The sequence below is a fragment of the Eschscholzia californica genome, unplaced genomic scaffold (assembly GCF_041429995.1).
Source record: "Eschscholzia californica isolate CP2 unplaced genomic scaffold, dmEscCali1.0.p SCAF_3, whole genome shotgun sequence".
In the NCBI taxonomy this organism is placed as follows: domain Eukaryota; kingdom Viridiplantae; phylum Streptophyta; class Magnoliopsida; order Ranunculales; family Papaveraceae; genus Eschscholzia; species Eschscholzia californica.
The window spans coordinates 10,700,334-10,715,672 of record NW_028238420.1 but is presented as its reverse complement, the minus strand read 5'-3'; the positions used below and the strand labels follow the sequence as shown (position 1 = coordinate 10,715,672).

General features: G+C 34.8%; 2 pseudogenes; one reads left to right on the top strand and one right to left on the bottom strand.

Moving 5' to 3' along the window:
• Window positions 1–3,628: 3,628 nt before the first annotated feature.
• Window positions 3,629–4,667, bottom strand: LOC147548345 (putative steroid-binding protein 3 pseudogene; annotated as a pseudogene).
• Window positions 4,668–7,208: 2,541 nt separating this feature from the next.
• LOC147548344 (F-box protein At5g49610 pseudogene) lies at window positions 7,209–8,750 on the top strand (annotated as a pseudogene).
• The last annotated feature ends 6,589 nt before the right edge of the window (window positions 8,751–15,339 follow it).

Sequence of the window (15,339 nt, the reverse complement as noted above, 5' to 3'; positions counted from 1 at the left end):
ACAATCGTACTAATTATATTCGACAACTTACAGATGATACTGATCTTTCGAAACAATCGGATGATGGAGCTAAGATTGTTCCTGAAAATCCTTACAAAAAACAACCTCCACGTAAGTGTTATCGTTGCTTTGAGACAGGTCACTATTCTAATAATTGCCCGTTACGTGGTAAAGCAAATTTAGTGGAAAAACAGGATTACTTGGATGAGGAGACCGATCATGTCAATATTGACCCGGATTCAGGTGACCGTGTTATGTTAGTCACTCGTCGGGTACTCTTTACTCCTCTTGAACATGACCTTTCTCAACGGAAAAATTTATTTGTTACACGAGGAACGGTCTTGAACAAAGTTTGTACGATTGTTATTGATAATGGGTGTGTGGAAAATTTGATTTCTTCCAAACTTGTGGCTTACTTGGGTATTCCTATTATTCCAAAACCACACCCTTATCATACTGCTTGGATTCAATCCGGTACTGCTACCCGTGTTGATCGAATGTGTACCTTTTCCCTCTCTTTTGGCTCTTTCTATTTATCTGACATTACTTGTGATGTTACCGATATGGATCTTTGTCATATTATTTTGGGACGCCCTTGGCAGTCAGATTTGGATGCTATTTACAAGGGCCGTTTGAACGTTTATGAGTTTCCATGGATGAAGAAGATTATCACCTTGTTACCGATTGCGAAAGGATCTGATGAACTTGCTTCCATCTTACAATCGGTTCGGGACGAACCTTCTGGGGAACGGGGTGCTGATGCAGGCGCATAAGCGTGTGGGCCCACGTCCACGCGTGCCCACACCCTATTGGGTCATAATAGTAGTTTATTTAGTAGAAGAGAAGTTACTTTAATTTGACATTTCTTTAATTTTAAGTTTCTATGTTTGAGTAGTTTATTATTTTAGGAATCCTAGTTTGAGTCTATCTAGGAAGGTTTATTATCTTATAAAAGGAGATCTAGTCTATGTTATTATTCACCTTGAAGAGAAAAACAATTGAAGTTATTAAGAATTTAAGTTTAGTTTATCGTTTCTTACAGTTTTCTTTAATTGTTCTTAGTTTATTTTATTGTTCTTTAATTATTCCGCTGCGTCTACATCACCATATATGAAAATTCGTGAAATCCATCGCAACCTTCGATGCTATGGCCGGACGGCCGCTCCACGTTAGCTCACCAGGTTTCACCAAGGGATTGGCACCGGACATAGTATCATTGTTGAATTAGAAAACAGTTTGGTTATAAGTAGGACAAGCTGACAAAAAAAATTGTCAACTGCACTTGGACTTAATAGATGTTGAATGGTAGGGAAGGAGTGTAACCTTTCTTTTTTTTATAATAAGACCCTCGTAATTAAGTGAAATTTTAGTGACCATATCTGAAAATTCTTGAAATCCATCGCAAACTTCGATGCTATGGCCGGACGGCCGCTCCACGTTAGCTCACCGGGTTTCACCCGGGATTGGCACCGGACATAGTATCATTGTTGAATTAGAAAACAATTTGGTCGTAAGTAGGACAAGCTGACAAAAAAAAATTGTCAACTGGACTTGGACTTGATAGATGTTGACTTCTCTAATTCACTCTTAATTGCTCTAATCCACTCTTAACTACAACAAGCAAAACCGATATGCTAAAAAAAATCGTATTCTTTCTCTTCATTTTATGTCTCATTAGTTTTTTCTTTCTATGGCACAAAAAATTATGAACGATTTTTTCAATCGTTCTCTAAAGTAAATTGGATTTTTCTTTTTTTTTTTTGTTGCAAAAACAGAATTTAATTTGGGTATTTAACTTCAAAAATCGTATTTTTTTTTCCCAAGTTAGGTGAGAATTAGAAGTTCAAAAATAATTCAATTTGGTAGATTTTATAATAGATCTTCTTTATGTTCCAAACGTGCACTTTTTGTGAAGTTGAAAGTTAACATATTGCTTCAAAAAGAATGCAGTTGGTGCTTGGGTCTATCTCGTATAAATACATTATAATGTATAATATGGTAATATTTTATGTATCTTAATTTATGAGGTGAGAAATTGGGATCCCCCGAAACCTCTCATTTTATGTTTGAGGATTCACTCAATTTAATCAAGTTTTTTTTTTTATATCATTCCTATAATCTTATCATGATCGTGCTGACAGATTGTAATGTTATTGATGCGCGTGTACCTATATTGGGGCTTCGTTGCTAGCTTATATTTGTACATAAAGATAAGGGATATTTAGTAAATGACTCCCACTTATTTAGATATATTATGACTACGCCCCTAAATTCATTTTCGTTCAGGAGTTGACCCCCAAAGACTATTATTCCGTGAAATAGCCGTTATATGAGGGGTGTGCGAGTCACATGCTCGATCTCGGACGAAAACACCCACGTCTTAATCCGACGCTCAGTAGCGGCCTAATATGATCAAGGGTCTTGATCTAATCAAACAACCATATAAACCCTAAATTTTCATCTTTATATATGGTTTAATAATGATAAATAAAGAAACCCTAGTTAAGCAACAATATTAATATTGTAGCACCCTCACTTTAGAGAGGTGCTACTAGTAGAATTAGGGGGCCCAAATAGCAAAACCTTATTAATTCTAAAAACCCTATTTCCAACTTTCTTTTTCTCCCTTTTTCCTTGTGCAGCCCGTGAGAAGTTCTAGAGTGAGAAAGTGAGGGTTTTAGAGTGAGAAAGTGGATTTTAGAGAAGAAAAGTGGGAAAGAGAAGGAGCTTCAAAGGGATTTACTAAAGGGGTTTGATTTCTTCTTCTTGGTGCTACAAAATCAAGTAGGTTTCTTTTTCCCTAGGGTTTACATAGCCCTCTTTAATTTCAAACCTAGATTTGAATGGTTAGAACAATAACAACTTTAAACCATGAATTTTTGCTAGGTTATCATCAAATTAGTACCAATTAGTGATACAATATACATATACTTTGATTAGAAACTAATCCCAATAACAATAAAGTAACCCTAGAACATTATACTTATATTAATAGAGTATTTATATACCCGAACAACAACCTAGGCCATTAAGGTTATATAAATTTAGTACAAATAGATCCGGACAGCAACCTAGAAGCTAAGAATTATTTGTGTTTATGTGAATGATGTTGATAATTGATGTTTGTGATCAATTAGATGTAGTATTTTGCATCTCTAGACATATTTATATAAGTAAATTCATCGTAATAGGATATAGCGATATTATAACCAATATTTATTATGTTTGACTCGTTTGATTGCATGAGATTATATGTATGATATTGGAGCATAAGTGTTATCCATAGTTGTGTGTGATATATTGCTTTAGGTTGTTAACCTAGAAAGCATAGGCTAGTCGGAACCAAAAACGGTTGGCTCGACATGTGGGTCGATTGCAAACACTAGTTACTAATACGATATTGGATAACTTGGTGGACCATGATCTTGAGTTTCGTTAATGGATTGAACCAAGACTGGTTGGCTCGATATGTGGGTCGATTGCAAACACGGGTTTGTCAATGTGATATTGGACAACCTAGTGGACCAAGAGCTTGAGTTCTAATATGGATTGACGGTTGTAATCCATAGGTGGTTGGCTCGAAAGGATGATCGATGTAAACACAAGTTCATTCTTGTGGACCACATACTTATAATTTGAGAAGTAATTTACCAACTAGAGGTTGCCTCGCCTCCTGCACATATGAGAAGTGTTCGTGTTGCACGGATCCCCTTTTTGGGAGGTATCACATGGTTTATTGAGAGGTTTAAGTCGATGCAAACACGGATGCTAAGTGAAGCTATCTCGTGGACTTCAAAATTGGTTATGCCCCTCCAAAAGGGAAGTTGTATTGTTTGAATCTCTTCAACTGTGAATCAGGTTGACTTTAGTGGTGTTTACACGAAAGGTGTATCACAATAAACTGTTATTGTTTTTCTTCTGTTCGATACTTGGTTTTGTTGTTGAATTGGTCTATTTAGACATTAGGTAATTAGAAATCTACTAGCTGGGTTCTGACCCAGCCTCCTATTTTTCAGGTGATAGAGATCGGGGAGCGCCACCAGCTTGATCCCAGTTCGTCAGCTCAGAGCTCAATTCTTTCTTAGTTTCCGCTTTTGAGTTTAGGTAGTTATTTAGAGTTTCACTTTCAAGATAGTTATTTCTTTCATTCGTTATTGTCCGACCTACGTGCCGATGATTCAGAACCATTGTTTGAGTTAAGAAAGTTTAATGGATTTCTTTTAGATGATTTATTGATTCTTATGAGCTTCACATTTGATATTATTTGTGTCTTTTGATGGGTATATCAACTATGTTTACTGTTCTGCGGAGAAATGCTTTCAGTTTAGGTTTTCATGGCGGCTGACGTGGAAATCTAGATTTGGGGCGTTACAATTAACAAAGGGGTACAACTTCAAATTTCTTGTCCCAGTCATTAAGAACACTAATTTCATTCTTAGAAAGACCATCAATTGAACTATAGAAGCACAAATGTTTTCCTCGTTTTTGCTCATCTTTGCTAGGGCTCTACTTGCATCTTTACCAGCGAACATACAGTATGATCCACCAGGATCATAAATACCTTTTCCAGTTGTAACGTCAAAGATCCTTCCTTTAATTGCTACATAGATAGGTTTGCTTGAATCAGATCCATCGAAGTGCTTCAGTTGCTGCTCTGGTAGTTCCATCTTCAGTTTTACAGAGAGAAAGTTGAGAGAGATAATTTGGGTTTGACTTCGGGGATAGGGAGGGGGGGGGGGTTGGAGCAGGAAAATGTTAGAGATGATTTAACATAAACCTATAGTAATGGTGATATTTGGACTGCGTTTGACTACCAGAACCTAATTTTGTCCCCCTACAAAAATCCTTGATCATAATAGGTCGTTGTTGACCGTCTGATTAAGATGGGAGTATTTTGTCCGAGATCGAGCATGTAATTCGCATTCCTCTCATATAACAGTTATTTGACGGGAAAATAGCCTTTCGGGGTTAACGCCTAAAAGAAAATGATTTTAAGAATGTAGTTCTAATATAGCTAAATAAGTGGGGGTTATTTACTAAATCTCCCGAAAGACAATTAAATTAGTCACATTCTTGAATATAATTGAAGTATTAAAGATTCGTCATCGTCATTGCCACTGGAATGACGAAAGACACACAATCTACTTATTAACCAAAGAAGAATTGAGGTAAACTATTTTTTTCCTCGTCTATTTTCCTTCAATTACATACTTAAATAATCTCTTTTATGTTTTGTGTTGTTCAAACTTCTAGCTTGTAGTTAATATTGGATTTCGTGGTTCATCTCTGCTCTTTCAAGTAGTTTCTCATCTCTGGTCTTTGATCTTCTTGTTTGAACCGTAATGAACTAAAATGGAGTTTTAGTAAACCAGTATCTGAGAGCTCAAAACCATCAACAACCACATCTCCTTTTACAATTTTAGTGTTCAAAATTCCTCACGATAAGGTTTTATTTCGTTTGTCATTATCTGGTCAGAACTTTTATGATATTATTGGATGGGGTTGCCTTATTTATGCAATCTGTCCATTCCTATTCTATTTTACCCCTACACAAAGTGAATGCAGCGATGTGAAATGTCATGTTCTTGATCTTTCAGAGACACATTGGATATTTGAATTTGAGGAGTACCCTTGCTTCGTAGTTCTCCTAAACAGATTTTATTATTTTTTATTTCACTCATTTCTTAAGTTTTCAACGTAAGAACTGCAAATGAAAATCAATGAAATTTCTTCTAGGTTTTTGAGATCGCCTATGATTGTCGTTTTTGTAATTTTTAGAGAAGGTTGTCCACCAGATGGAGAAGACGATTTTGGTGAAGCTTATGGAAAGGTGATAAAAGTGAGGACTGAGACCTACTTAAACCTATTATGAGAGAAAATCTTACAAGAAACTAAAGCAAGACTCAAGAGTAGTAGTTTGAGTACTAAAAAAGGGAAATGCTAAGTGTACAAAAAATATTTGACAAGATTCTTGACAAAATACTAAGTGAACGGTCCCGATCAAAGTCAAACTTTGAAAAACTTAGATCAACTTTTGTCTTTTAGTGAAAAAGAGTCATTAAGTCATATATTTTGTCAAGGATCTTGTACATGTAGCACTCCCGACAAAAAATAGCGAAAGTGGATGCAACACAGTAAGATTAATTGGTGTCTTTTAGCAATAAATGCCGTCAAGAGTAGAAATAACTTGAAATTGGTATTTATAGTACATTTCCTGGATCCAGTAATGAAACAGACGATCTTGTTAGAAAGGAAAACTAATACGGGTAGGTTTTGTTCATAAGTGAATGCAGGGAAAAAGAGCGTCTATAACACTTAGGGGGTGCCTCCAAAATATAATTTCTATTTGTTTGATTCTTTTTCTATTTAGTTGTGATGTTCAACGTGTCCCAGGCACGGGTTATGCCTAGCATATATATATTCTTTAATATATCATTATGAAAAGCAGGTATATCCCAAAATAAATATATTTTTATTTAAAATTAGAGAAAATGGCTATTTGGGTTCAAAATATTATTATAATAACTAGAAAGACAACTATATTTTCTTATTAACTAAAAACTTCCAAAATATTATGGGCAATGATATATATAGTTCAAAATAATATAGGTAATTATCGAGAAGGTCATTTTCATTTTTTTCTAATCCCAAAATACCCTTACTCTTTAAAACTCTCTCTCTACCAAACTAACAAAAGAAATTAGGTTTTTCTTTTTGGGTTTTTTGAGCTTACCCCCTCACAATTAATTGGTAATTGAGTTTACCCCCTTTAGTAATTGGTAATTGAGCTTACCCCCTTGAATTTAGATTTTTTGTCAAAACTACTAAATATATGTTTGGTATGTGATAATAAAATCAGAAAGTAAATAATATATAAACAAAATCGATATTTACTAATCATATTCCTGACCAAATCAAACAATAAAATGAGATAGAATCCCTAATATGAATCATATTGAAGAATAATTGTTCTTGGTAGTGGCAATTATTTCACGTACGTCAAACATAGCCTTTCGGTTTCTGTCACTAATAGTAAGTTCAAGGGGGTAAGCTCAATTACCCATTATTGAAGGGGGTAAACTCAATTACCAATTAGTGACGAGGGGGTAAGCCCAAAAAACCCTTTCTTTTTCTTCTTCTCGGGCTTTCTTCTCATGTTCCTGTTCTTCTTTAAAAAAAATTTAGGGATCAGTATCCATGGATGAGAATTCGAGAGAGAGATAAACTAGAGTGAGAAAGTAAATTCTTTGCACTTTCAACCACAATCTGATCCTTTATACAATCATCAACCAGATCCAAGTTTCATATATCCAACAATTTCAATTTCCATCAAGGATACAATGAGATTCTCTTTTTCTAACTAGTGGATCGATTCTTCAGAGGTATACTCGTCCAACACGGTTTCTCGAATCCTCAGATTCCTGTCTCTAGTGCATGATCTGCAAAAGCCCTAAAATCCATTCGGAAAAAATTGATCTGGTAAGAGGAAAAAAACCCACCTTTTTCATTTTCACAAACTGAAAACCTAGTTTTGTTGAAGAAATCATGAGTTCACCTGATATTAGGCATGGGGTTTTCCCATAAGAAGTTGCTATTCAAATTCTAGCTAGGTTACCAATTACATCCATTTTAAGATCTAAGTTTGTTCGTAAATTTTGGTATGAATCGGTTTCTAATAAGTTTTAACTTTTCAACTCCATCATGAAATATCATCGAAGAATCCTACGGTATTAGTAGAAGTTATGAAATCATTCTATATTAAATCAAGTTATGTTTGTGTGGATATATTGAATGGTGTTTCTGAATGTTGTCTGGATTTTTTGGATGATAGTGTTAAAATTAGGGCTTTTTGTAATGGGTTACTCTGTTGTGCTAGTATACATAAAAAGGGTATCTATTATGTTTTTAATCCAATAACCAGAGAACTCAAATTGCTTCCAATAACTAGGGAAAGACCCTCCACTAGATTCCTGATGATGAAGCTATCCTTGTTGGTCTGGCAGTTGATTTTTCTACTCAAAGATTCAATGTTGTTTTGATTGGTTATCGTCGGCCGTTTGGTCAAAAACCTCAAGAACTCTTCGTTTGCTTGGTATTTAACTCTGAAACAAATACTTGCAAGAGACCAATTACACCTCTAGATGAAAAATTCACTCATATGAATAGGAACCACTACCAGTTTGTGTTTGTGAACGGGTGTATCCATTGGTTGACATATAATTGTTTACATATAATTGTTTTTAATTTGGAAAATGATGTTTGGAGTAAGATGTGACAGGAATTAGAATCCGTCGGTTGAAATTGGACGGTTTTTGTTTGTGTTTCAAATTTCAGAAGCTTGGATGATTATTTGGGTTTTGAAAGATTCTTAGAAATTAGAATATGAAATTAGTAGATATGATTGGTCTTAGATGTATCAAATTCCAAGTGTTTTTCCAATAAGCCAGATCGACAAATTTGTGCTGGCGGCCCTAATGACAGATATTGGTTTATCATCGGAAAAATAGATTTTGGAAGGAAATGTATTCGGTGAAGTTCAGCTCAGCGTATCTCTTGTGGTTCTCGGCACATGCTTTCCGAAGCACTGTTTTTCCTCGTCATGATCAGAGGGTGCATGTATGTTTTAATTTGAAACTTCATTTCTTTGAGAGTTGGGTGGCTGTAAATATTATTTCTTATTTACTTATTTGTGACACTCTTGATCTATCTTATTTATATCTATTTTTTTTCGTGATCAGTTGAATGTTTAATCAGAATTTAATGCAATGTTAGAGGAGTTTGTCATTTACCTTTGGTCTTCTCCTGCAATAAAACTGTTTGATTAGATTTGTGGAATTCTCCTACTTTAATTTAGTTTCATAATCTTTTTAAGCAATAGTTTGCGGTTTGTATATATCATGAATATATCCAGCAATCGGTTAACTCTTCTTATAACTTATGCTTTGCCTTAGAAGATTTATGTAAGGTAATTAAAGTTTATGTACCTGTAGTTTATGTGCTTCTTCACTTGGTTGTGCATTCGTTCCAAAAATTCATGAGGTCACAAATTGTTTTGAACAATTGAGCTATTCGGTGGCAATAGGCTGAGTCACTCTATACCCATTCAGTTCAATAGAAGTCATTCTTCTCCTCAAACTACTTTATAGTGTAACTGACCATACAACATTTTTTATTACTTGATAACAAACTTATGTTTTTAAGGATAATATGCGAGAACATTCTTATCTCTTTTGTTCAAGTTTTTCACCACCACCATAGAGCAGCTCAGGTTTTCATCTCTTTAACACCACCACCAGAGATCTAAGAGCAGTTCGGGTTTTCAAACTCAATTTGCATTGTCGCACATGCAGTTTGCAATATCGCAACACAAATACATGTTTGCAATATCGCAAATGTAAACACATGTTTGCAATATCGGAAATGCAAATATACGTATGCATAACAGATTGTTGCAAACACGTATGCATAACAGATTGTTGCAAACACGTTTGCATAACAGATTGTTGCAAACACGTTTGCATAACAGATTGTTGCAAACACGTTTGCAAAACAGATTGTTGCAAACACGTATGCATAACAGATTGTTGCAAACACGTTTGCATAACAGATTGCCGCAAACACGTTTTTATAACAGATTGTTGCAAACACGTTTGCATAACAGATTGTTGCAAACACGTTTGCATAACAGATTGTTGCAAACACGTTTGCAAAACAGATTGTTGCAAACACGTATGCATAACAGATTGTTGCAAACACGTTTGCATAACAGATTGCCGCAAACACGTTTTTATAACAGATTGTTGCAAACACGTTTGCATAAAAACGTAAAGGAAAAAAAACGTCGTTTTTTATGATTTTTTTTTTTTTTAAAGAATATTGAAAGTGGATCTTGTTAGAAAGCTAATGAAAAATCATTTCTAAATATATAAATTTTATAGAAATCCGACATCTCAAACTGAAGTTATATCGATTTAAAGTTTAAATAAAAATAAAAGAATTTAGTTACACAAATAGACAAAAAAGGGTAATTTAGTATTTGCACACTTTTTGACCTGAATAATAATTTTCAAATGTTGTATGCTTTTTCACTTATTTTCTATATTATTTTGACCTTTATAGAAATTACCTCTTAAAATTATACATGTTATTTTAACATCATATTAAAATTATACACACTCTTTTAGCATATAATTAATGGAAGAGATGTATATCTTTATAATAACATTAAAGAAGAAATTGATCGAAAAAACATTAAGGAAGAAATTAAATATAGTATGGGTATTTTTAATTTTTTATTTAAGACTTAAAGATTATTTTATCCTTCAAAAATTCAATAGACTTTGATTACATTTTTATCTTTCTGGTCACAGTCTTGTTTTAATTGATTTTAACCATTTTTTAATTTAGGTGTCGTCTTTTCAAGTATTTTCTATCTTTTTCTTAAATTGATTACATTATTTTATTTTCTTTCATCTTTGATTACCTTTCTACTTTCAAGTTTTATTTATTTTTTGTTTTAAATATAAGTTTGTTTTTAAACTATTTATTGTTTTTGTTAATATTTGATTACTTTTAATATTATTTATTTATTTCAAAGAATAATAAGATAAAAATAACTCACAAGAAAAATTGATACCTTGAAAGAAAAAAAACATTTAAGAGAAAAAAATCGCCAAAGTTAAAAGTAAAATAAAAAGGAGAAATGAAACAAATAAAAGAAAAGACTAATAAGTAGATATTAAATAAATTATAATAAAAGTTTAACGAAAATATTGAAGAATATAAACTATATCTGGGTTACCTTGAAAATCTGGTTAAAAATTTGATAGGAGATCACAGATGATATGAACATGTTATGTGTCTCATTTAATCATGTCACATAGTAACTACGGACACGTAAATCCCCTTTTGATAGTTTTATGGTGCATCAACAACTCGCATTGCACTTAAATCACCTTTGTAACTACGGACACGTAAATCCCCTTTTGATAGTTTTATGGTGCATCAACAACTCGCATTACACTTAAATCACCTTTGACATTTTTATGGTGCATAGTAGAACAAGGATTCTCACTCCATAAGCAACCTATTATATCCCTAAATAAATATATCATTTTCAAAATTATAAATTACTTTTTTACCGTAAAATTAATCAAAAAGATTTTTATCTTTGTAACGACATTAAAGAAGAAATTGAATAAAACTTAATTAGTTTTACTCTTTTAGAGTACGGGTCCCAAATTAAAGGTTGAGGCGTTTTTAAGTTTTTCTTTTAAAATTAAAGATTATTATATCCTTTAAAAATTCTATTAGACTTTGTTTACATTTTACCTTTTAGGTATCAGTTTTGTTTTAATCAATTTTAGTCTCTTTTTAATTTAGGTGTAGTTTATTTTTAAGTTTTTTTTAATTGATTACATTTTATTTTTCATTATTTTTTACTTTTTATTTTTTATTTTCTTTCAACTATGATTACCTTTATGCTTTTATGTTTTAAGTGTCACTTTGTTTTTAAGTTATTCATTATTTTTCTAAGACTTGATTACCTTTAATTTTATTTATTTATTTAGTGATTAACAAGAAAAAAGTATAACTTATAAAGACAATTGATACTCGAAACAGAAAAAGAGAAAAATAGTAAATAGATACCAAGGAAATTATAATAAAAGTCTAAAGAAAACATGGAAGAATGTAATAGTTTTAAAATGTATAACCTTAATCAAAGTGAATCACATTAGTTTTTGGATTCAAATTAAAGTCCTATTATAATCTAGGGTTATTTCCCTAATGGCCCCCTACTTTGTGACCAGCTTCCCGCCTGGCCCCCTACTTACGAGAAATACCCATATGGCCCCCTTCCGTTATAACACCGTCACTCTCTCTCCTCCATCATGTTTTCTCTCTCTGCCAACTCACGCCACATCATTTGTTACGCCACCTCATCACCTTCTCCGGCAGAGGTCGCCGGCCGGCCAAATTTCCGGCCGGCGACCTTCAAACTAAAAAAAAAAAAAAAGAAATTTTTTTTCTCTCTTCCTCTCTCTCTCTAAAATTACTCCGGCGAAGGTCTCCCTTCGCCGGAGTGGTATGTTCTTGAAGAACTGACCGAGATCTGTTCGTGAAGAACAGATCTCGGTCTGTTCTTCAAGGAACAGACCAGATCTGTTCAGTGAAGAACAGACCCGAGTCTGTTCTTCACTGAACAGACTTGAGTCTGTTCTTGAAGAACAGACCAGAGTCTGTTCAGTGAAGAACAGACTCGGTCTGTTCAGTGAAGAACAGACCCGAGTCTGTCCAGTGAAGAACAGACCGAGATCTGTTCTTCACTGAACAGATCTGGTCTGTTCCTTGAAGAACAGACCACTCCGGCGAAGGGAGACCTTCGCCGGAGTAATTTTAGAGAGAGAGAGAGGAAGAGAGAAAAAAAAAAAAAAAATTTTTTTTTTTAGTTTGAAGGTCGCCGGCCGGAAATTTGGCCGGTCGGCGACCTCTGCCGGAGAAGGTGATGAGGTGGCGTAACAAATGATGTGGCGTGAGTTGGCAGAGAGAGAAAACATGATGGAGGAGAGAGAGTGACGGTGTTATAACGGAAGGGGACCATATGGGTATTTCTCGTAAAGTAGGGGGCCAGGCGGGAAGCTGGTCACAAAGTAGGGGGCCATTAGGGAAATAACCCTATAATCTACCAAGTTTTCTACCCCCTACAATATTTGGGAGCCTCAAAACAACAACTTAGGTGCATTTTTTATAGTATAGGATGAAATGATCATTTTTGGTCGTGGTTGTGTAAAAGTAATCATTAGTTTCTTAGGTTGGGTGGCTGTTCACCACGACTCTGTTATGAAATATTAATGAAGATTGCTTCTGCGTTCCCGCCATTGTTAGCCGCCATTGTTAGCATGCTTCTGTTATGAAATATTAGTTTGTTAGGCATGGTCGTTGTTTAACACGACTAATATACTAATTAATCCCAAATAGCCCCCAACTATGTGACCAGTTTCCTGCCTAGCCCCCCTACTTTGTCAAAACTGCTCAGATAGCTCCTTTTTAAGATTCCTTTATAACACCGTTACCTAGTCATCATTTCTCTCTCTTCCAATCCATCACCTCTCTCTGCCACCTCATCGTCTTCACCGACAAAGGTCGCCGGACCTTCAAACCTAAACAGTTTTTTTTTCGCTCTCCTCTCTTTCTCTAATTTTTTTTTTCTTTTCGTTCTAGAGAGAGGAGGTCTGTACAAGAACAGACCTCCTCTCTCTATCTCTAGAACAGATCTAGAGAGAGGAAAGAAAAAAAAATGAGAGAGAGAGAGAGAGGAAAAAAAAAAGAAATATTTTTTTTTTAGATTTGAAGGACGCCGGCCGGAAATTTGGCCGGTCGGTGACCTTTGCCGGTGAAGACGATGAGGTGTCAAAGAGAGGTGATGAGATGGAGGAGAGAGAAATGATGACTAGCTAACGGTGTTTTAACGGAATCTTAAAAAGGGGGTCATCTGAGTATTTTTGATAAAGTAGGGGACTAGGCAGGAAACCGATCACAAAGTTGGAGGCTATTTGGGAAAAATAACCCTTAGTCTTTCATGCTGAGAATCGCAAAAAAGTAATAGAATTAGCAAAAATCCAATCAGGGGCCTTTAAAATTAGAAGGCCAAAATCAGAACTTTGGTGGATTTTGGCCAGGGTCGGCCATGAGTAGAGGGAGAGAGAGAGAGTAAAGAGAAAAGAATGACAAAATAGAGAAAAAAGAGACTAATTGAATCATGGAAGAAGACGAGGCATATTCATCATCCAACTCAAAATTGGATTCTTCGTCTCTAAATGATCTTTACTCATCTCCAAACCAGAATCAAAAGTTACTCGATGTACCTCTTTCTAGTCATCTATTTCCCCAAGGCCGGTCCAAAGTAGGGGTGGAAAATGCGCCGGACACCCGGACAAATCGGGCGGACATTTCACAAGGTTTGGTTGTTTGTTGCCCGCCACCTAAATTGTCGGACAATCTGGGTACTGATTGGTCGGACTCGGGCACAATGTCTTTTTTTCTTGAGTGTCCATAGAAGATACTTATTAAGATTTCACCCAAACAAAGTCCATAAAACGTAGTCCTACGTTGTAAGCTCTTTGAGATGAAAAGCTTTATAATATGAAACATAGTATTTCCATGCACATAGTGTAAGTGTGTAGTCTAAAAGCTAACTATATTAATTGATTATAACTATCAATATACGATTAAAATGTCTAAGTAAGTCGAATATATCAATTGGTCGGGCTTATCTATCAGACTCGAGTGGAGTGTCGGTTAAAGCCTTTTTGTTCGTGTCTGTCCGACTAAATTTCCCACCCTTAGCCCATAGACTTAACATTAGGCAGCAAACCCAAGATAAGTATCTGTTATATATCATTTAAGCCTAACAATTAGCATCAAACAGAGCCAAATGGTGGGAAGCCAAAATGGCTTGGCAGGATGTGCGAAATGACCTAGGACCCAGTCCAAGTACTACGGTCTCTCTTTTATTATTTACTTTCTATTTTGCTTTATTTCTTTTCTTCTAATCGTCTAGAAGTTATTTGGGTCTTCATTTTATGTCATTTTGTTTATGCAAGGCATACATGATCATAGTACGAAAGTACAATATTTTGTGGAAACAAAATTGAGTATTTATTCTTTTTTTCCCCCAACTTCGACCGCCATTCTTTCTGTATTCCGATAATAGACATCGGTAAATGGTCATTATTGACGACAACTTTTAATCTTTCTCTCATTCGACTACCACCAACACATCCCACATGTATCAGTTCTCCTTCATCTTTCACACTTTCTTCATTTCTCTGTCTTTCACCTCTTCCCTTTCTCCATCTCTTCTTCTTTCTCTATATATATTTCGACCAAGGGTAGGGACCCGTTAAGCCAAATTTCAATCTGTGTTGGGGGATTTCCCCCAAACCAGATTGATGATATCAAAAAACGTCAGACCCGGTTATCAATCAGGAAATAGAGACTCGATGCTGGGTCACGTCTAAATAATTGATATCCCGTCTGAATGGATTATACTACCTTCTTTAGCTCCCACTCCTATTCCTGGAATCGTGGGGGAGAAAACTGCAAAGAGTTCGGAAACCTCTTCAACGCTCAAGACAGTAAAATTATCATTTGTAGTTAAAGTATTAAGTACTGATTGATCTTTAGGGAATGTACCTTGTTGAAGGTGATGAGATTTTTTTTTATAGGGTCGTGGCTGAATAAAAGGTTTGCAAAGATAGATTGATATAAAAAAAAATTGTAAAAAAGAAAAAGACAAAAGAAAAAAAGAAAAGATTTGAAAGTGGGAGAGGTCTACAG